Genomic DNA, 21,722 nt, shown 5'->3' on the forward strand with positions numbered 1-21,722 from the left:
CCTTCAGTTCCCACTGAAAATAAAAAAAAATATTCCCTACTTTCCATATGTTTTCCCTCAGTGTATGAGAATGGCAATAGGCATTCAATGGGAACTTTACTTTGAAAAATGCTATGAAGAAGATGTTGAAAATAATCATATTTGATTGATTTTTTATGATTTGAATTCAGCATTGACTATTGCTGTAGATTACTTTTATTGGTTTGCTTGTTATCTGTGTCTCTTCTAGAGAGTTTACATATGGTAAAAAGCTGTATTTTGCAAAACATGGAGATGCCTGGGATTGAACCTGGGGCCTCATATATGCACTCTACCACCAAGCTACATCCCCTATGAGATGCTATATTTTTATGCACAAGTGATTGCAGCTTTACATTTCACTAGAGATTTACTACTTTTCAGTGTTATTAGGGACATCTTAGAGGATGGAAGTATAACCATTATACCATGCTTGACTTCAAGGACTTTATGGTTTTCATTGCTGATGAGAATGCAAGTAGATGCCCATTCCGAACATTGGAATGCTCTTAATGTTCTCCATCAGAGAATGGTTTATCATCAGAATACCCTACTTTTACTAATGAATGGTGTGGATATTGATCAAGTTTTGCTAACTAGAGGGCTTTCTTACATTCTGTTTGGTCATCAGTGTCAGAACTTAGTAGAAGAGCACAAAGGATGCATGCTATGACTGTCTCTTGGGCATTGCTAACTAATGCTTCACCAGACAATCTAGCTACAGTTGATATGTTGTCATCAATCCATGCTTTGAAATTTCATTAAGAGCTTGCCCTCCAAGCCCATGTCCATCCTCTTTTTGTTCACAAAGTGTTTGAATATGTCTCTCAATCTTAATCAATTAGTTTTACTATATTATTTGTCTCGCTCTTTTATTAAACTTTGCTCAGGTAGTCACCAACAGTTCCCACTGAAAATAAAAAATCTATTTCCTACTTACCATATGATTTCCCTCAGTGTAGGAGAATGGCAATAGGCATTCAATGGGAACTTTACTTTGAAAAATGGTATGAAGACGATGTTGAATATAATCATATTTGATTGATTTTTTATGATTTGTATTCAACTTTGACAATTGCTGTAGAGTACTTTTATTGGATTGCTTGTTATCTGTGACTCTTCTACAGAGTTTACATATGGTAAAAAGCTGTATTTTGCAAAACATGGAGATGCCGGGGATTGAACCCAGGGCCTTATACATGCAAAGCACGCGCTCTACCACTGAGCTACATCCGCTATGAGCTGCTATATTTTTAATACAAAAGTGATTGCAGCTTTACATTTCACTAGAAATTTACTACTTTTCAGTGTTATTAGAGACATCTTAGAGGATGGAAGTATAACCATTATACCATGCTTGACTTCAAGGACTTTATGGTTTTCATGGCTGATGAGAATGCAAGGAGATGCCCATTCCGAACATTGGAATGCTCTTAAAGTTCTCCATCAGAGAATGGTTTATCATCAGAATCCCCTACTTTTACTAATGAATGGTGTAGATATTGATCAAGTTTTGCTAACTAGAGGGCTTTCTTACATTCTGTTGGTCATCAGTGTCAGAATTTAGTAGAAGGGCACAAAGGATGCATGCTATGACTGCCTCTTGGGCATTGCTAACTAATGCTTCACCAGACAATCTATCTAGAGTTGATATGTTGTCATCATTCCATGCTTTGAAATTTCATTAAGTGCTTGCCCTCCAAGCCCTTGTCCATCCTCTTTTTGTTCACAAAGTGTTTAAACTTGTCTCTCAATCTTAATCAATTAGTTTTACTATATTATTTGTCTCGCTCTTTTATTAAACTTTGCTCAGGTAGTCGCCTTCAGTTCCCACTGAAAATAAAAAAAACTATTTCCTACTTTCCATATGTTTTCCCTCAGTGTAGGAGAATGGCAATAAGCATTCAATGGGAACTTTACTTTGAAAAATGGTATGAAGAAGATGTTGAAAATAATCATATTTGATTGATTTTTTATGATTTGTATTCAACTTTGACTATTGCTGTAGATTACTTTTATTGGATTGCTTGTTATCTGTGGCTCTTCTAGAGAGTTTACATATGGTAAAAAGCTGCATTTTGCAAAACATGGAGATGCCGGGGATTGAACACGGGGCCTCATACATGCAAAGCATGCGTTCTACCACTGAGCTACATCCCCTATGAGCTGCTATATTTTTATACAAAAGTGATTGCAGCTTTACTTTTCACTAGAAATTTACTACTTTTCAGTGTTATTAGAGACATCTTAGAGGATGGAAGTATAACCATTATACCATGCTTGACTTCAAGGACTTTATGGTTTTCATGGCTGATGAGAATGCAAGGAGATGCCCATTCCAAACATTGGAATGCTCTTAAAGTTCTCCATCAGAGACTGGTTTATCGTCAGAATCCCCTACTTTTACTAATGAATGGTGTAGATATTGATCAAGTTTTGCTTACTAGAGGGCATTCTTACATTCTGTTTGGTCATCAGTGTCAGAATTTAGTAGAAGGGCACAAGGGATGCATGCTATGACTGCCTCTTGGGCATTGCTAACTAATGCTTCACCAGACAATCTATCTAGAGTTGATATGTTGTCATAATTCCATGCTTTGAAATTTCATTAAGTGCTTGCCCTCCAAGCCCTTGTCCATCCTATTTCTGTTCACAAAGTGTTTGAACTTGTCTCTCAATCTTAATCAATTAGTTTTACTATATTATTTGTCTCACTCTTTTATTAAACTTTGCTCAGGTAGTCGCCTTCAGTTCCCACTGAAAATAAAAAAAACTATTCCCTACTTTCCATATGTTTTCCCTCAGTGTAGGAGAATGGCAATAGGCATTCAATGGGAACTTTACTTTGAAAAATGGTATGAAGACGATGTTGAATATAATCATATTTGATTGATTTTTTATGATTTGTATTCAACTTTGACTGTTGCTGTAGAGTACTTTTATTGGATTGCTTGTTATCTGTGGCTCTTCTAGAGAGTTTACATATGGTAAAAAGCTGCATTTTGCAAAACACGGAGATGCCGGAGATTGAACCCGGGGCCTCATACATGCAAAGCATGCGCTCTACCACTGAGCTACATTCCCTATGAGCTGCTATATTTTTATACAAAAGTGATTGCAGCTTTACTTTTCACTAGAAATTTACTACTTTTCAGTGTTATTAGAGACATCTTAGAGGATGGAAGTATAACCATTATACCATGCTTGACTTCAAGGACTTTATGGTTTTCATGGCTGATGAGAATGCAAGGAGATGCCCATTCCAAACATTGGAATGCTCTTAAAGTTCTCCATCAGAGACTGGTTTATCATCAGAATCCCCTACTTTTACTAATGAATGGTGTAGATATTGATCAAGTTTTGCTAACTAGAGGGCATTCTTACATTCTGTTTGGTCATCAGTGTCAGAATTTAGTAGAAGGGCACAAAGGATGCATGCTATGACTGCCTCTTGGGCATTGCTAACTAATGCTTCACAAGACAATCTATCTAGAGTTGATATGTTGTCATCATTCCAAGCTTTGAAATTTCATTAAGTGCTTGCCCTCCAAGCCCTTGTCCATCCTATTTCTGTTCACAAAGTGTTTGAACTTGTCTCTCAATCTTAATCAATTAGTTTTACTATATCATTTGTCTCACTCTTTTATTAAACTTTGCTCAGGTAGTCGCCTTCAGTTCCCACTGAAAATAAAAAAAACTATTCCCTACTTTCCATATGTTTTCCCTCAGGGTAGGAGAATGGCAATAGGCATTCAATGGGAACTTTACTTTGAAAAATGGTATGAAGAAGATGTTGAATATAATCATATTTGATTGATTTTTTATGATTTGTATTCAACTTTGACTGTTGCTGTAGAGTACTTTTATTGGATTGCTTGTTATCTTAAGCTCTTCTAGAGAGTTTACATATGGTAAAAAGCTGCATTTTGCAAAACATGGAGATGCTGGGGAATGAACCCTTGTCCTCATATATGCACTCTACCACCGAGCTACATCCCCTATGAGATGCTATATTTTTATGCACAAGTGATTGCAGCTTTACATTTCACTAGAGATTTACTACTTTTCAGTGTTATTAGGGACATCTTAGAGGATGGAAGTATAACCATTATACCATGCTTGAACTTAGTAGAAGAGCACAAAGGATACATGCTATGACTGCCTCTTGGGCATTGCTAACTAATGCTTCACCAGACAATATATCTAGAGTTGATATGTTGTCATCATTCCATTCTTTGAAATTTCATTAAGTGCTTGCCCTCCAAGCCCTTGTCCATCCTCTTTTTGTTCACAAAGTGTTTAAACTTGTCTCTCAATCTTAATCAATTAGTTTTACTATATTATTTGTCTCGCTCTTTTATTAAACTTTGCTCAGGTAGTCGCCTTCAGTTCCCACTGAAAATAAAAAATCTATTTCCTACTTACCATATGTTTTCCCTCAGTGTAGGAGAATGGCTATAGGCATTCAATGGGAACTTTACTTTGAAAAATGGTATGAAGACGATGTTGAATATAATCATATTTGATTGATTTTTTATGATTTGTATTCAACTTTGACTGTTGCTGTCGAGAACTTTTATTGGATTGTTTGTAATCTGTGGCTTTTCTAGAGAGTTTACATATGGTAAAAAGCTGCATTTTGCAAAACATGGAGATGCCAGGGATTGAACCCGGGGCCTCATACATGCAAAGCATGCGCTCTGCCACTGAGCTACATCCCCTATGAGCTGCTATTTTCTTATGCAAAAGTGATTGCAGCTTTACATTTCACAAGAGATTTACTACTTTTCAGTGTTATTAGGGACATCTTAGAGGATGGAAGTATAACCATTATACCATGCTTGACTTCAAGGACTTTATGGTTTTCATGGCTGATGAGAATGCAAGGAGATGCCCATTCCGAACATTGGAATGCTCTTAAAGTTCTCCATCAGAGAATGGTTTATCATCAGAATCCCCTACTTTTACTAATGAATGGTGTAGATATTGATCAAGTTTTGCTAACTAGAGGGCTTTCTTACATTCTGTTGGTCATCAGTGTCAGAATTTAGTAGAAGGGCACAAAGGATGCATGCTATGACTGCCTCTTGTGCATTGCTAACTAATGCTTCACCAGACAATCTATCTAGAGTTGATATGTTGTCATCATTCCATGCTTTGAAATTTCATTAAGCGCTTGCCCTCCAAGCCCTTGTCCATCCTCTTTCTGTTCACAAAGTGTTTGAACTTGTCTCTCAATCTTAATCAATTAGTTTTACTATATTATTTGTCTCACTCTTTTATTAAACTTTGCTCAGGTAGTCGCCTTCAGTTCCCACTGAAAATAAAAAAAAATATTCCCTACTTTCCATATGTTTTCCCTCAGTGTATGAGAATGGCAATAGGCATTCAATGTGAACTTTACTTTGAAAAATGCTATGAAGAAGATGTTGAAAATAATCATATTTGATTGATTTTTTATGATTTGAATTCAACATTGACTATTGCTGTAGATTACTTTTATTGGTTTGCTTGTTATCTGTGTCTCTTCTAGAGAGTTTACATATGGTAAAAAGCTGTATTTTGCAAAACATGGAGATGCCTGGGATTGAACCCGGGGCCTCATATATGCACTCTACCACCGAGCTACATCCCCTATGAGATGCTATATTTTTATGCACAAGTGATTGCAGCTTTACATTTCACTTGAGATTTACTACTTTTCAGTGTTATTAGGGACATCTTAGAGGATGGAAGTATAACCATTATACCATGCTTGACTTCAAGGACTTTATGGTTTTCATTGCTGATGAGAATGCAAGTAGATGCCCATTCCGAACATTGGAATGCTCTTAAAGTTCTCCATCAGAGAATGGTTTATCATCAGAATCCCCTACTTTTACTAATGAATGTTGTGGATATTGATCAAGTTTTGCTAACTAGAGGGCTTTCTTACATTCTGTTTGGTCATCAGTGTCAGAACTTAGTAGAAGAGCACAAAGCATGCATGCTATTACTGCCTCTTGGGCTAGCTAGCTAATGCTTCACCAGACAATCTAGCTACAGTTGATATGTTGTCATCAATCCATGCTTTGAAATTTCATTAAGTGCTTGCCCTCCAAGCCCATGTCCATCCTCTTTTTGTTCACAAAGTGTTTGAATATGTCTCTCAATCTTAATCAATTAGTTTTACTATATTATTTGTCTCGCTCTTTTATTAAACTTTGCTCAGGTAGTCACCAACAGTTCCCACTGAAAATAAAAAATCTATTTCCTACTTACCATATGATTTCCCTCAGTGTAGGAGAATGGCAATAGGCATTCAATGGGAACTTTACTTTGAAAAATGGTATGAAGACGATGTTGAATATAATCATATTTGATTGATATTTTATGATTTGTATTCAACTTTGACAATTGCTGTAGAGTACTTTTATTGGATTGCTTGTTATCTGTGACTCTTCTACAGAGTTTACATATGGTAAAAAGCTGTATTTTGCAAAACATGGAGATGCCGGGGATTGAACCCAGGGCCTCATACATGCAAAGCATGCGCTCTACCACTGAGCTACATCCGCTATGAGCTGCTATATTTTTAATACAAAAGTGATTGCAGCTTTACATTTCACTAGAGATTTACTACTTTTCAGTGTTATTAGGGACATCTTAGAGGATGGAAGTATAACCATTATACCATGCTTGACTTCAAGGACTTTATGGTTTTCATGGCTGATGAGAATGCAAGGAGATGCCCATTCCAAACATTGGAATGCTCTTAAAGTTCTCCATCAGAGATTGGTTTATCATCAGAATCCCCTACTTTTACTAATGAATGGTGTAGATATTGATCAAGTTTTGCTAACTAGAGGGCATTCGTACATTCTGTTTGGTCATCAGTGTCAGAATTTAGTAGAAGGGCACAAAGGATGCATGCTATGACTGCCTCTTGTGCATTGCTAACTAATGCTTCACCAGACAATCTATCTAGAGTTGATATGTTGTCATCATTCCATGCTTTGAAATTTCATTAAGCGCTTGCCCTCCAAGCCCTTGTCCATCCTCTTTCTGTTCACAAAGTGTTTGAACTTGTCTCTCAATCTTAATCAATTAGTTTTACTATATTATTTGTCTCACTCTTTTATTAAACTTTGCTCAGGTAGTCGCCTTCAGTTCCCACTGAAAATAAAAAAAAATATTCCCTACTTTCCATATGTTTTCCCTCAGTGTATGAGAATGGCAATAGGCATTCAATGGGAACTTTACTTTGAAAAATGCTATGAAGAAGATGTTGAAAATAATCATATTTGATTGATTTTTTATGATTTGAATTCAGCATTGACTATTGCTGTAGATTACTTTTATTGGTTTGCTTGTTATCTGTGTCTCTTCTAGAGAGTTTACATATGGTAAAAAGCTGTATTTTGCAAAACATGGAGATGCCTGGGATTGAACCTGGGGCCTCATATATGCACTCTACCACCAAGCTACATCCCCTATGAGATGCTATATTTTTATGCACAAGTGATTGCAGCTTTACATTTCACTAGAGATTTACTACTTTTCAGTGTTATTAGGGACATCTTAGAGGATGGAAGTATAACCATTATACCATGCTTGACTTCAAGGACTTTATGGTTTTCATTGCTGATGAGAATGCAAGTAGATGCCCATTCCGAACATTGGAATGCTCTTAATGTTCTCCATCAGAGAATGGTTTATCATCAGAATCCCCTACTTTTACTAATGAATGGTGTGGATATTGATCAAGTTTTGCTAACTAGAGGGCTTTCTTACATTCTGTTTGGTCATCAGTGTCAGAACTTAGTAGAAGAGCACAAAGGATGCATGCTATGACTGCCTCTTGGGCTAGCTAGCTAATGCTTCACCAGACAATCTAGCTACAGTTGATATGTTGTCATCAATCCATGCTTTGAAATTTCATTAAGAGCTTGCCCTCCAAGCCCATGTCCATCCTCTTTTTGTTCACAAAGTGTTTGAATATGTCTCTCAATCTTAATCAATTAGTTTTACTATATTATTTGTCTCGCTCTTTTATTAAACTTTGCTCAGGTAGTCACCAACAGTTCCCACTGAAAATAAAAAATCTATTTCCTACTTACCATATGATTTCCCTCAGTGTAGGAGAATGGCAATAGGCATTCAATGGGAACTTTACTTTGAAAAATGGTATGAAGACGATGTTGAATATAATCATATTTGATTGATTTTTTATGATTTGTATTCAACTTTGACAATTGCTGTAGAGTACTTTTATTGGATTGCTTGTTATCTGTGACTCTTCTACAGAGTTTACATATGGTAAAAAGCTGTATTTTGCAAAACATGGAGATGCCGGGGATTGAACCCAGGGCCTTATACATGCAAAGCACGCGCTCTACCACTGAGCTACATCCGCTATGAGCTGCTATATTTTTAATACAAAAGTGATTGCAGCTTTACATTTCACTAGAGATTTACTACTTTTCAGTGTTATTAGGGACATCTTAGAGGATGGAAGTATAACCATTATACCATGCTTGACTTCAAGGACTTTATGGTTTTCATGGCTGATGAGAATGCAAGGAGATGCCCATTCCAAACATTGGAATGCTCTTAAAGTTCTCCATCAGAGACTGGTTTATCATCAGAATCCCCTACTTTTACTAATTAATGGTATAGATATTGATCAAGTTTTGCTAACTAGAGGGCATTCTTACATTCTGTTTGGTCATCAGTGTCAGAATTTAGTAGAAGGGCACAAAGGATGCATGCTATGACTGCCTCTTGGACATTGCTAACTAATGCTTCACCAGACAATCTATCTAGAGTTGATATGCTGTCATCATTCCATGCTTTGAAATTTCATTAAGTGCTTGCCCTCCAAGCCCTTGTCCATCCTCTTTCTGTTCACAAAGTGTTTGAACTTGTCTCTCAATCTTAATCAATTAGTTTTACTATATTATTTGTCTCGCTCTTTTATTAAACTTTGCTCAGGTAGTCGCCTTCAGTTCCCACTGAAAATAAAAAAAACTATTTCCTACTTTCCATATGTTTTCCCTCAGTGTAGGAGAATGGCAATAAGCATTCAATGGGAACTTTACTTTGAAAAATGGTATGCAGAAGGTGTTGAAAATAATCATATTTGATTGATTTTTTATGATTTGTATTCAACTTTGACTATTGCTGTAGATTACTTTTATTGGTTTGCTTGTTATCTGTGGCTCTTCTAGAGAGTTTACATATGGTAAAAAGCTGCATTTTGCAAAACATGGAGATGCCTGGGATTGAACCCGGGGCCTCCTACATGCAAAGCACTGAGCTACATCCCCTTAGAGCTGCTATTTTCTTATGCAAAAGTGATTGCAGCTTTACATTTCACAAGAGATTTACTACTTTTCAGTGTTATTAGGGACATCTTAGAGGATGGAAGTATAACCATTATACCATGCTTGACTTCAAGGACTTTATGGTTTTCATTGCTGATGAGAATGCAAGGAGATGCCCATTCCGAACATTGGAATGCTCTTAAAGTTCTCCATCAGAGAATGGTTTATCATCAGAATCCCCTACTTTTACTAATGAATGGTGTAGATATTGATCAAGTTTTGCTAACTAGAGGGCTTTCTTACATTCTGTTGGTCATCAGTGTCAGAATTTAGTAGAAGGGCACAAAGGATGCATGCTATGACTGCCTCTTGGGCATTGCTAACTAATGCTTCACCAGACAATCTATCTAGAGTTGATATGTTGTCATCATTCCATGCTTTGAAATTTCATTAAGTGCTTGCCCTCCAAGCCCTTGTCCATCCTCTTTTTGTTCACAAAGTGTTTAAACTTGTCTCTCAATCTTAATCAATTAGTTTTACTATATTATTTGTCTCGCTCTTTTATTAAACTTTGCTCAGGTAGTCGCCTTCAGTTCCCACTGAAAATAAAAAATCTATTTCCTACTTACCATATGTTTTCCCTCAGTGTAGGAGAATGGCTATAGGCATTCAATGGGAACTTTACTTTGAAAAATGGTATGAAGACGATGTTGAATATAATCATATTTGATTAATTTTTTATGATTTGTATTCAACTTTGACTGTTGCTGTAGAGTACTTTTATTGGATTGCTTGTTATCTGTGGCTCTTCTAGAGAGTTTACATATGGTAAAAAGCTGCATTTTGCAAAACATGGAGATGCTGGGGATTGAACATGGGGCCTCATACATGCAAAGCATGCGTTCTACCACTGAGCTACATCCCCTATGAGCTGCTATATTTTTCTACAAAAGTGATTGCAGCTTTACTTTTCACTAGAAATTTACTACTTTTCAGTGTTATTAGAGACATCTTAGAGGATGGAAGTATTACCATTATACCATGCTTGACTTCAAGGACTTTATGGTTTTCATCGCTGATGAGAATGCAAGGAGATGCCCATTCCAAACATTGGAATGCTCTTAAAGTTCTCCATCAGAGACTGGTTTATCATCAGAATCCCCTACTTTTACTAATGAATGGTGTAGATATTGATCAAGTTTTGCTAACTAGAGGGCATTCTTACATTCTGTTGGTCATCAGTGTCAGAATTTAGTAGAAGGGCACAAAGGATGCATGCTATGACTGCCTCTTGGGCATTGCTAACTAATGCTTCACAAGACAATCTATCTAGAGTTGATATGTTGTCATCATTCCAAGCTTTGAAATTTCATTAAGTGCTTGCCCTCCAAGCCCTTGTCCATCCTATTTCTGTTCACAAAGTGTTTGAACTTGTCTCTCAATCTTAATCAATTAGTTTTACTATATCATTTGTCTCACTCTTTTATTAAACTTTGCTCAGGTAGTCGCCTTCAGTTCCCACTGAAAATAAAAAAAACTATTCCCTACTTTCCATATGTTTTCCCTCAGTGTAGGAGAATGGCATTAGCCATTCAATGGGAACTTTACTTTGAAAAATGGTATGAAGAAGATGTTGAATATAATCATATTTGATTGATTTTTTATGATTTGTATTCAACTTTGACTGTTGCTGTAGAGTACTTTTATTGGATTGCTTGTTATCTGTGGCTCTTCTAGAGAGTTTACAAATGGTAAAAAGCTGCATTTTGCAAAACATGGAGATGCTGGGGAATGAACCCTTGTCCTCATATATGCACTCTACCACCGAGCTACATCCCCTATGAGATGCTATATTTTTATGCACAAGTGATTGCAGCTTTACATTTCACTAGAGATTTACTACTTTTCAGTGTTATTAGGGACATCTTAGAGGATGGAAGTATAACTATTATACCATGCTTGAACTTAGTAGAAGAGCACAAAGGATACATGCTATGACTGCATCTTGGGCATTGCTAACTAATGCTTCACCAGACAATATATCTAGAGTTGATATGTTGTCATCATTCCATTCTTTGAAATTTCATTAAGTGCTTGCCCTCCAAGCCCTTGTCCATCCTCTTTTTGTTCACAAAGTGTTTAAACTTGTCTCTCAATCTTAATCAATTAGTTTTACTATATTATTTGTCTCGCTCTTTTATTAAACTTTGATCAGGTAGTCGCCTTCAGTTCCCACTGAAAATAAAAAATCTATTTCCTACTTACCATATGTTTTCCCTCAGTGTAGGAGAATGGCTATAGGCATTCAATGGGAACTTTACTTTGAAAAATGGTATGAAGACGATGTTGAATATAATCATATTTGATTGATTTTTTATGATTTGTATTCAACTTTGACTGTTGCTGTCGAGTACTTTTATTGGATTGTTTGTAATCTGTGGCTCTTCTAGAGAGTTTACATATGGTAAAAAGCTGCATTTTGCAAAACATGGAGATGCCAGAGATTGAACCCGGGGCCTCATACATGCAAAGCATGCGCTCTACCACTGAGCTACATCCCCTATGAGCTGCTATATTTTTATACAAAAGTGATTGCAGCTTTACATTTCACTAGAGATTTACTACTTTTCAGTGTTATTAGGGACATATTAGAGGATGGAAGTATAACCATTATACCATGCTTGACTTCAAGGACTTTATGGGTTTTCATGGCTGATGAGAATGCAAGGAGATGCCCATTCCAAACATTGGAATGCTCTTAAAGTTCTCCATCAGAGACTGGTTTATCATCAGAATCCCCTACTTTTACTAATGAATGGTGTAGATATTGATCAAGTTTTGCTAACTAGAGGGCATTCTTACATTCTGTTTGGTCATCAGTGTCAGAATTTAGTAGAAGGGCACAAGGGATGCATGCTATGACTGCCTCTTGGGCATTGCTAACTAATGCTTCACCAGACAATCTATCTAGAGTTGATATGTTGTCATCATTCCATGCTTTGAAATTTCATTAAGTGCTTGCCCTCCAAGCCCTTGTCCATCCTCTTTCTGTTCCCAAAGTGTTTGAACTTGTCTCTCAATCTTAATCAATTAGTTTTACTATATCATTTGTCTCACTCTTTTATTAAACATTGCTCAGGTAGTCGCCTTCAGTTCCCACTGAAAATAAAAAAACTATTCCCTACTTTCCATATGTTTTCCCTCAGTGTAGGAGAATGGCAATAGGCATTCAATGGGAACTTTACTTTGAAAAATGGTATGAAGAAGATGTTGAAAATAATCATATTTGATTGATTTTTTATGATTTGTATTCAACTTTGACTATTGCTGTAGATTACTTTTATTGGTTTGCTTGTTATCTGTGTCTCTTCTAGAGAGTTTACATATGGTAAAAAGCTGTATTTTGCAAAACATGGAGATGCCTGGGATTGAACCCGGGGCCTCCTACATGCAAAGCACTGAGCTACATCCCCTTAGAGCTGCTATTTTCTTATGCAAAAGTGATTGCAGCTTTACATTTCACTAGAGATTTACTACTTTTCAGTGTTATTAGGGACATCTTAGAGGATGGAAGTATAACCATTATACCATGCTTGACTTCAAGGACTTTATGGTTTTCATGGCTGATGAGAATGCAAGGAGATGCCCATTCCGAACATTGGAATGCTCTTAAAGTTCTCCATCAGAGACTGGTTTATCATCAGAATCCCCTACTTTTACTAATGAATGGTGTAGATATTGATCAAGTTTTGCTAACTAGAGTGCTTTCTTATATTCTGTTGGTCATCAGTGTCAGAATTTAGTAGAAGGGCACAAAGGATGCATGCTATGACTGCCTCTTGGGCATTGCTAACTAATGCTTCACCAGACAATCTATCTAGAGTTGATATGTTGTCATCATTCCATGCTTTGAAATTTCATTAAGTGCTTGCCCTCCAAGCCCTTGTCCATCCTCTTTTTGTTCACAAAGTGTTTAAACTTGTCTCTCAATCTTAATCAATTAGTTTTACTATATTATTTGTCTCGCTCTTTTATTAAACTTTGCTCAGGTAGTCGCCTTCAGTTCCCACTGAAAATAAATAATCTATTTCCTACTTACCATATGTTTTCCCTCAGTGTAGGAGAATGGCTATAGGCATTCAATGGGAACTTTACTTTTTAAAATGGTATGAAGACGATGTAGAATATAATCATATTCTATTGATTTTTTATGATTTGTATTCAACTTTGACTGTTGCTGTAGAGTACTTTTATTGGATTGCTTGTTATCTGTGGCTCTTCTAGAGAGTTTACATATGGTAAAAAGCTGCATTTTGCAAAACATGGAGATGCCGGAGAATGAACCCGGGGCCTCATACATGCAAAGCATGCGCTCTACCACTGAGCTACATCCCCTATGAGCTGCTATATTTTTATACAAAAGTGATTGCAGCTTTACATTTCACTAGAGATTTACTACTTTTCAGTGTTATTAGGGACATCTTAGAGGATGGAAGTATAACCATTATACCATGCTTGACTTCAAGGACTTTATGGTTTTCATGGCTGATGAGAATGCAAGGAGATGCCCATTCCAAACATTGGAATGCTCTTAAAGTTCTCCATCAGAGACTGGTTTGTCATCAGAATACCCTACTTTTTCTAATGAATGGTGTGGATATTGATCAAGTTTTGCTAACTAGAGGGCTTTCTTACATTCTGTTTGGTCATCAGTGTCAGAACTTAGTAGAAGGGCACAAAGGATGCATGCTATGACTGCCTCTAGGGCATTGCAAACTAATGCTTCACCAGACAATCTATCTAGAGTTGATATGTTGTCATTATTCCATGCTTTGAAATTTCATTAAGTGCTTGCCCTCCAAGCCCTTGTCCATCCTCTTTCTGTTCACAAAGTGTTTGAACTTGTATCTCAATCTTAATCAATTAGTTTTACTGTAACATTTGTCTCACTCTTTTATTAAACTTTGCTCAGGTAGTCGCCTTCAGTTCCCACTGAAAATAAAAAAAACTATTCCCTACTTTCCATATGTTTTCCCTCAGTGTAGGAGAATGGCAATAGGCATTCAATGGGAACTTTACTTTGAAAAATGGTATGAAGAAGATGTTGAAAATAATCATATTTGATTGATTTTTTATGATTTGTATTCAACTTTGACTATTGCTGTAGATTACTTTTATTGGTTTGCTTGTTATCTGTGTCTCTTCTAGAGAGTTTACATATGGTAAAAAGCTGTATTTTGCAAAACATGGAGATGCCTGGGATTGAACCCGGGGCCTCCTACATGCAAAGCACTGAGCTACATCCCCTTAGAGCTGCTATTTTCTTATGCAAAAGTGATTGCAGCTTTACATTTCACTAGAGATTTACTACTTTTCAGTGTTATTAGGGACATCTTAGTTGATGGAAGTATAACCATTATACCATGCTTGACTTCAAGGACTTTATGGTTTTCATGGCTGATGAGAATGCAAGGAGATGCCCATTCCGAACATTGGAATGCTCTTAAAGTTCTCCATCAGAGACTGGTTTATCATCAGAATCCCCTACTTTTACTAATGAATGGTGTAGATATTGATCAAGTTTTGCTAACTAGAGGGCTTTCTTACATTCTGTTTGGTCATCAGTGTCAGAACTTAGTAGAAGGGCAAAAAGGATGCATGCTATGACTGCCTCTTGGGCATTGCTAACTAATGATTCACCAGACAATCTATCTAGACTTGATATGTTGTCATCATTCCATGTTTTGAAATTTCATTAAGTGCTTGCCCTCCAAGCCCTTGTCCATCCTCTTTTTGTTCACAAAGTGTTTGAACTTGTCTCTCAATCTTAATCAATTAGTTTTACTATATTATTTGTCTCACTCTTTTATTAAACTTTGCTCAGGTAGTAGCCTTCAGTTCCCACTGAAAATAAAAAATCTATTTCCTACTTACCATATGTTTTCCCTCAGTGTAGGAGAATGGCTATAGGCATTCAATGGGAACTTTACTTTTTAAAATGGTATGAAGACGATGTAGAATATAATCATATTCTATTGATTTTTTATGATTTGTATTCAACTTTGACTGTTGCTGTAGAGTACTTTTATTGGATTGCTTGTTATCTGTGGCTCTTCTAGAGAGTTTACATATGGTAAAAAGCTGCATTTTGCAAAACGTGGAGATGCCGGAGAATGAACCCGGGGCCTCATACATGCAAAGCATGCGCTCTACCACTGAGCTACATCCCCTATGAGCTGCTATATTTTTATACAAAAGTGATTGCAGCTTTACATTTCACTAGAGATTTACTACTTTTCAGTGTTATTAGGGACATCTTAGAGGATGGAAGTATAACCATTATACCATGCTTGACTTCAAGGACTTTATGGTTTTCATGGCTGATGAGAATGCAAGGAGATGCCCATTCCAAACATTGGAATGCTCTTAAAGTTCTCCATCAGAGACTGGTTTGTCATCAGAATACCCTACTTTTTCTAATGAATGGTGTGGATATTGATCAAGTTTTGCTAACTAGAGGGCTTTCTTACATTCTGTTTGGTCATCAGTGTCAGAACTTAGTAGAAGGGCACAAAGGATGCATGCTATGACTGCCTCTAGGGCATTGCAAACTAATGCTTCACCAGACAATCTATCTAGAGTTGATATGTTGTCATTATTCCATGCTTTGAAATTTCATTAAGTGCTTGCCCTCCAAGCCCTTGTCCATCCTCTTTCTGTTCACAAAGTGTTTGAACTTGTATCTCAATCTTAATCAATTAGTTTTACTGTAACATTTGTCTCACTCTTTTATTAAACTTTGCTCAGGTAGTCACCTTCAGTTCCCACTGAAAATAAAAAAAACTATTCCCTACTTTCCATATGTTTTCCCTCAGTGTAGGAGAATGGCAATAGGCATTCAATGGGAACTTTACTTTGAAAAATGGTATGAAGAAGATGTTGAAAATAATCATATTTGATTGATTTTTTATGATTTGTATTCAACTTTGACTATTGCTGTAGATTACTTTTATTGGTTTGCTTGTTATCTGTGTCTCTTCTAGAGAGTTTACATATGGTAAAAAGCTGTATTTTGCAAAACATGGAGATGCCTGGAATTGAACCCGGGGCCTCCTACATGCAAAGCACTGAGCTACATCCCCTTAGAGCTGCTATTTTCTTATGCAAAAGTGATTGCAGCTTTACATTTCACTAGAGATTTACTACTTTTCAGTGTTATTAGGGACATCTTAGTTGATGGAAGTATAACCATTATACCATGCTTGACTTCAAGGACTTTATGGTTTTCATGGCTGATGAGAATGCAAGGAGATGCCCATTCCGAACATTGGAATGCTCTTAAAGTTCTCCATCAGAGACTGGTTTATCATCAGAATCCCCTACTTTTACTAATGAATGGTGTAGATATTGATCAAGTTTTGCTAACTAGAGGGCTTTCTTACATTCTGTTTGGTCATCAGTGTCAGAACTTAGTAGAAGGGCCAAAAGGATGCATGCTATGACTGCCTCTTGGGCATTGCTAACTAATGCTTCACCAGACAATCTATCTAGAGTTGATATGTTGTCATCATTCCATGTTTTGAAATTTCATTAAGTGCTTGCCCTCCAAGCCCTTGTCCATCCTCTTTTTGTTCACAAAGTGTTTGAACTTGTCTCTCAATCTTAATCAATTAGTTTTACTATATTATTTGTCTCGCTCTTTTATTAAACTTTGCTCAGGTAGTAGCCTTCAGTTCCCACTGAAAATAAAAAATCTATTTCCTACTTACCATATGTTTTCCCTCAGTGTAGGAGAATGGCTATAGGCATTCAATGGGAACTTTACTTTGAAAAATGGTATGAAGACGATGTTGAATATAATCATATTTGATTGATTTTTTATGATTTGTATTCAACTTTGACTGTTGCTGTAGAGTACTTTTATTGGATTGCTTGTTATCTGTGGCTCTTCTAGAGAGTTTACATATGGTAAAAAGCTGCATTTTGCAAAACATGAAGATGCCGGGGATTGAACCCGGGGCCTCATACATGCAAAGCATGTGCTCTACTACTGAGCTACATCCCCTATGAGCTGCTATATATTTATACAAAAGTGATTGCAGCTTTACATTTCACTAGAGATTTACTACTTTTCAGTGTTATTAGGGACATCTTAGAGGATGGAAGTATATCCATTATACCATGCTTGACTTCAAGGACTTTATGGTTTTCATGGCTGATGAGAATGCAAGGAGATGCCCATTCCAAACATTGGAATGCTCTTAAAGTTCTCCATCAGAGACTGGTTTGTCATCAGAATACCCTACTTTTTCTAATGAATGGTGTGGATATTGATCAAGTTTTGCTAACTAGAGGGCTTTCTTACATTCTGTTTGGTCATCAGTGTCAGAAATTAGTAGAAGGGCACAAAGGATGCATGCTATGACTGCCTCTTGGGCATTGCAAACTAATGCTTCACCAGACAATCTATCTAGAGTTGATATGTTGTCATCATTCCATGCTTTGAAATTTCATTAAGTGCTTGCCCTCCAAGCCCTTGTCCATCCTCTTTCTGTTCACAAAGTGTTTGAACTTGTCTCTCAATCTTAATCAATTAGTTTTACTGTATCATTTGTCTCACTCTTTTATTAAACTTTGCTCAGGTAGTCGCCTTCAGTTCCCACTGAAAATAAAAAAAACTATTCCCTACTTTCCATATGTTTTCCCTCAGTGTAGGAGAATGGCAATAGGCATTCAATGGGAACTTTACTTTGAAAAATGGTATGAAGAAGATGTTGAAAATAATCATATTTGATTGATTTTTTATGATTTGTATTCAACTTTGACTATTGCTGTAGATTACTTTTATTGGTTTGCTTGTTATCTGTGTCTCTTCTAGAGAGTTTACATATGGTAAAAAGCTGTATTTTGCAAAACATGGAGATGCCTGGGATTGAACCCGGGGCCTCCTACATGCAAAGCACTGAGCTACATCCCCTTAGAGCTGCTATTTTCTTATGCAAAAGTGATTGCAGCTTTACATTTCACTAGAGATTTACTACTTTTCAGTGTTATTAGGGACATCTTAGAGGATGGAAGTATAACCATTATACCATGCTTGACTTCAAGGACTTTATGGTTTTCATGGCTGATGAGAATGCAAGGAGATGCCCATTCCGAACATTGGAATGCTCTTAAAGTTCTCCATCAGAGACTGGTTTATCATCAGAATCCCCTACTTTTACTAATGAATGGTGTAGATATTGATCAAGTTTTGCTAACTAGAGGGCTTTCTTACATTCTGTTTGGTCATCAGTGTCAGAACTTAGTAGAAGGGCAAAAAGGATGCATGCTATGACTGCCTCTTGGGCATTGCTAACTAATGCTTCACCAGACAATCTATCTAGAGTTGATATGTTGTCATCATTCCATGTTTTGAAATTTCATTAAGTGCTTGCCCTCCAAGCCCTTGTCCATCCTCTTTTTGTTCACAAAGTGTTTGAACTTGTCTCTCAATCTTAATCAATTAGTTTTACTATATTATTTGTCTCACTCTTTTATTAAACTTTGCTCAGGTAGTAGCCTTCAGTTCCCACTGAAAATAAAAAATCTATTTCCTACTTACCATATGTTTTCCCTCAGTGTAGGAGAATGGCTATAGGCATTCAATGGGAACTTTACTTTGAAAAATGGTATGAAGACGATGTTGAATATAATCATATTTGATTGATTTTTTATGATTTGTATTCAACTTTGACTGTTGCTGTAGAGTACTTTTATTGGATTGCTTGTTATCTGTGGCTCTTCTAGAGAGTTTACATATGGTAAAAAGCTGCATTTTGCAAAACATGAAGATGCCGGGGATTGAACCCGGGGCCTCATACATGCAAATCATGTGCTCTACCACTGAGCTACATCCCCTATGAGCTGCTATATATTTATACAAAAGTGATTGCAGCTTTACATTTCACTAGAGATTTACTACTTTTCAGTGTTATTAGGGACATCTTAGAGGATGGAAGTATATCCATTATACCATGCTTGACTTCAAGGACTTTATGGTTTTCATGGCTGATGAGAATGCAAGGAGATGCCCATTCCAAACATTGGAATGCTCTTAAAGTTCTCCATCAGAGACTGGTTTGTCATCAGAATACCCTACTTTTTCTAATGAATGGTGTGGATATTGATCAAGTTTTGCTAACTAGAGGGCTTTCTTACATTCTGTTTGGTCATCAGTGTCAGAACGTAGTAGAAGGGCACAAAGGATGCATGCTATGACTGCCTCTTGGGCATTGCAAACTAATGCTTCACCAGACAATCTATCTAGAGTTGATATGTTGTCATCATTCCATGCTTTGAAATTTCATTAAGTGCTTGCCCTCCAAGCCCTTGTCCATCCTCTTTCTGTTCACAAAGTGTTTGAACTTGTCTCTCAATCTTAATCAATTAGTTTTACTATATCATTTGTCTCACTCTTTTATTAAACTTTGCTCAGGTAGTCGCCTTCAGTTCCCACTGAAAATAAAAAAAACTATTCCCTACTTTCCATATGTTTTCCCTCAGTGTAGGAGAATGGCAATAGGCATTCAATGGGAACTTTACTTTGAAAAATGCTATGAAGAAGATGTTGAAAATAATCATATTTGATTGATTTTTTATGATTTGTATTCAACTTTGACTATTGCTGTAGATTACTTTTATTGGTTTGCTTGTTATCTGTGTCTCTTCTAGAGAGTTTACATATGGTAAAAAGCTGTATTTTGCAAAACATGGAGATGCCTGGGATTGAACCCGGGGCCTCCTACATGCAAAGCACTGAGCTACATCCCCTTAGAGATGCTATTTTCTTATGCAAAAGTGATTGCAGCTTTACATTTCACTAGAGATTTACTACTTTTCAGTGTTATTAGGGACATCTTAGAGGATGGAAGTATAACCATTATACCATGCTTGACTTCAAGGACTTTATGGTTTTCATGGCTGATGAGAATGCAAGGAGATGCCCATTCCGAACATTGGAATGCTCTTAAAGTTCTCCATCAGAGACTGGTTTATCATCTGAATCCCCTACTTTTACTAATGAATGGTGTAGATATTGATCAAGTTTTGCTAACTAGAGTGCTTTCTTATATTCTGTTGGTCATCAGTGTCAGAATTTAGTAGAAGGGCACAAAGGATGCATGCTATGACTGCCTCTTGGGCATTGCTAACTAATGCTTCACCAGACAATCTATCTAGAGTTGATATGTTGTCATCATTCCATGCTTTGAAATTTCATTAAGTGCTTGCCCTCCAAGCCCTTGTCCATACTCTTTTTGTTCACAAAGTGTTTAAACTTGTCTCTCAATCTTAATCAATTAGTTTTACTATATTATTTGTCTCGCTCTTTTATTAAACTTTGCTCAGGTAGTCGCCTTCAGTTCCCACTGAAAATAAATAATCTATTTCCTACTTACCATATGTTTTCCCTCAGTGTAGGAGAATGGCTATAGGCATTCAATGGGAACTTTACTTTTTAAAATGGTATGAAGACGATGTTGAATATAATCATATTTGATTGATTTTTTATGATTTGTATTCAACTTTGACTGTTGCTGTAGAGTACTTTTATTGGATTGCTTGTTATCTGTGGCTCTTCTAGAGAGTTTACATATGGTAAAAAGCTGCATTTTGCAAAACATGGAGATGCCAGAGATTGAACCCGGGGCCTCATACATGCAAAGCATGCGCACTACCACTGAGCTACATCCCCTATGAGCTGCTATAGTTTTATACAAAAGTGATTGCAGCTTTACTTTTCACTAGAAATTTACTACTTTTCAGTGTTATTAAAGACATCTTAGAGGATGGAAGTATAACCATTATACCATGCTTGACTTCAAGGACTTTATGGTTTTCATGGCTGATGAGAATGCAAGGAGATGCCCATTCCAAACATTGGAATGCTCTTAAAGTTTTCCATCAGAGACTGGTTTATCATCAGAATCCCCTACTTTTACTAATGAATGGTGTAGATATTGATCAAGTTTTGCTAACTAGAGGGCATTCTTACATTCTGTTTGGTCATCAGTGTCAGAATTTAGTAGAAGGGCACAAAGGATGCATGCTATGACTGCCTCTTGGGCATTGCTAACTAATGCTTCACCAGACAATCTATCTAGAGTTGATATGTTGTCATCATTCCATGCTTTGAAATTTCATTAAGTGCTTGCCCTCCAAGCCCTTGTCCATCCTTTTTCTGTTCACAAAGTGTTTGAACTTGTCTCTCAATCTTAATCAATTAGTTTTACTATATCATTTGTCTCACTCTTTTATTAAACTTTGCTCAGGTAGTCGCCTTCAGTTCCCACTGAAAATAAAAAAAACTATTCCCTACTTTCCATATGTTTTCCCTCAGTGTAGGAGAATGGCTATAGG

General features: G+C 36.6%; 11 non-coding genes across 11 annotated transcripts; all 11 read right to left on the reverse strand.

Annotated features, from left to right (window-relative positions):
• Positions 1-1,182: 1,182 nt before the first annotated feature.
• TRNAA-UGC (transfer RNA alanine (anticodon UGC)) lies at positions 1,183-1,254 on the reverse strand. The gene has a single exon. It is a non-coding gene; the product is annotated as a tRNA-Ala (tRNA).
• Positions 1,255-2,106: 852 nt separating this feature from the next.
• Positions 2,107-2,178, reverse strand: TRNAA-UGC (transfer RNA alanine (anticodon UGC)). Its single transcript has one exon. It is a non-coding gene; the product is annotated as a tRNA-Ala (tRNA).
• Positions 2,179-3,030: 852 nt separating this feature from the next.
• TRNAA-UGC (transfer RNA alanine (anticodon UGC)) lies at positions 3,031-3,102 on the reverse strand. Its single transcript has one exon. It is a non-coding gene; the product is annotated as a tRNA-Ala (tRNA).
• A 1,565-nt stretch (positions 3,103-4,667) lies between these two features.
• TRNAA-UGC (transfer RNA alanine (anticodon UGC)) lies at positions 4,668-4,739 on the reverse strand. The gene has a single exon. It is a non-coding gene; the product is annotated as a tRNA-Ala (tRNA).
• A 1,764-nt stretch (positions 4,740-6,503) lies between these two features.
• Positions 6,504-6,575, reverse strand: TRNAA-UGC (transfer RNA alanine (anticodon UGC)). Its single transcript has one exon. It is a non-coding gene; the product is annotated as a tRNA-Ala (tRNA).
• Positions 6,576-8,341: 1,766 nt separating this feature from the next.
• On the reverse strand, positions 8,342-8,413 carry TRNAA-UGC (transfer RNA alanine (anticodon UGC)). Its single transcript has one exon. It is a non-coding gene; the product is annotated as a tRNA-Ala (tRNA).
• Positions 8,414-11,812: 3,399 nt separating this feature from the next.
• TRNAA-UGC (transfer RNA alanine (anticodon UGC)) lies at positions 11,813-11,884 on the reverse strand. Its single transcript has one exon. It is a non-coding gene; the product is annotated as a tRNA-Ala (tRNA).
• A 1,762-nt stretch (positions 11,885-13,646) lies between these two features.
• Positions 13,647-13,718, reverse strand: TRNAA-UGC (transfer RNA alanine (anticodon UGC)). The gene has a single exon. It is a non-coding gene; the product is annotated as a tRNA-Ala (tRNA).
• A 1,763-nt stretch (positions 13,719-15,481) lies between these two features.
• Positions 15,482-15,553, reverse strand: TRNAA-UGC (transfer RNA alanine (anticodon UGC)). Its single transcript has one exon. It is a non-coding gene; the product is annotated as a tRNA-Ala (tRNA).
• Positions 15,554-17,316: 1,763 nt separating this feature from the next.
• On the reverse strand, positions 17,317-17,388 carry TRNAA-UGC (transfer RNA alanine (anticodon UGC)). Its single transcript has one exon. It is a non-coding gene; the product is annotated as a tRNA-Ala (tRNA).
• Positions 17,389-19,151: 1,763 nt separating this feature from the next.
• TRNAA-UGC (transfer RNA alanine (anticodon UGC)) lies at positions 19,152-19,223 on the reverse strand. Its single transcript has one exon. It is a non-coding gene; the product is annotated as a tRNA-Ala (tRNA).
• Between the last annotated feature and the right edge of the window lie 2,499 nt (positions 19,224-21,722).

This window comes from Taudactylus pleione, unplaced genomic scaffold (genome assembly GCF_031769625.1).
Source record: "Taudactylus pleione unplaced genomic scaffold, aTauple2 ptg000070l, whole genome shotgun sequence".
NCBI lineage: Eukaryota > Metazoa > Chordata > Amphibia > Anura > Myobatrachidae > Taudactylus > Taudactylus pleione.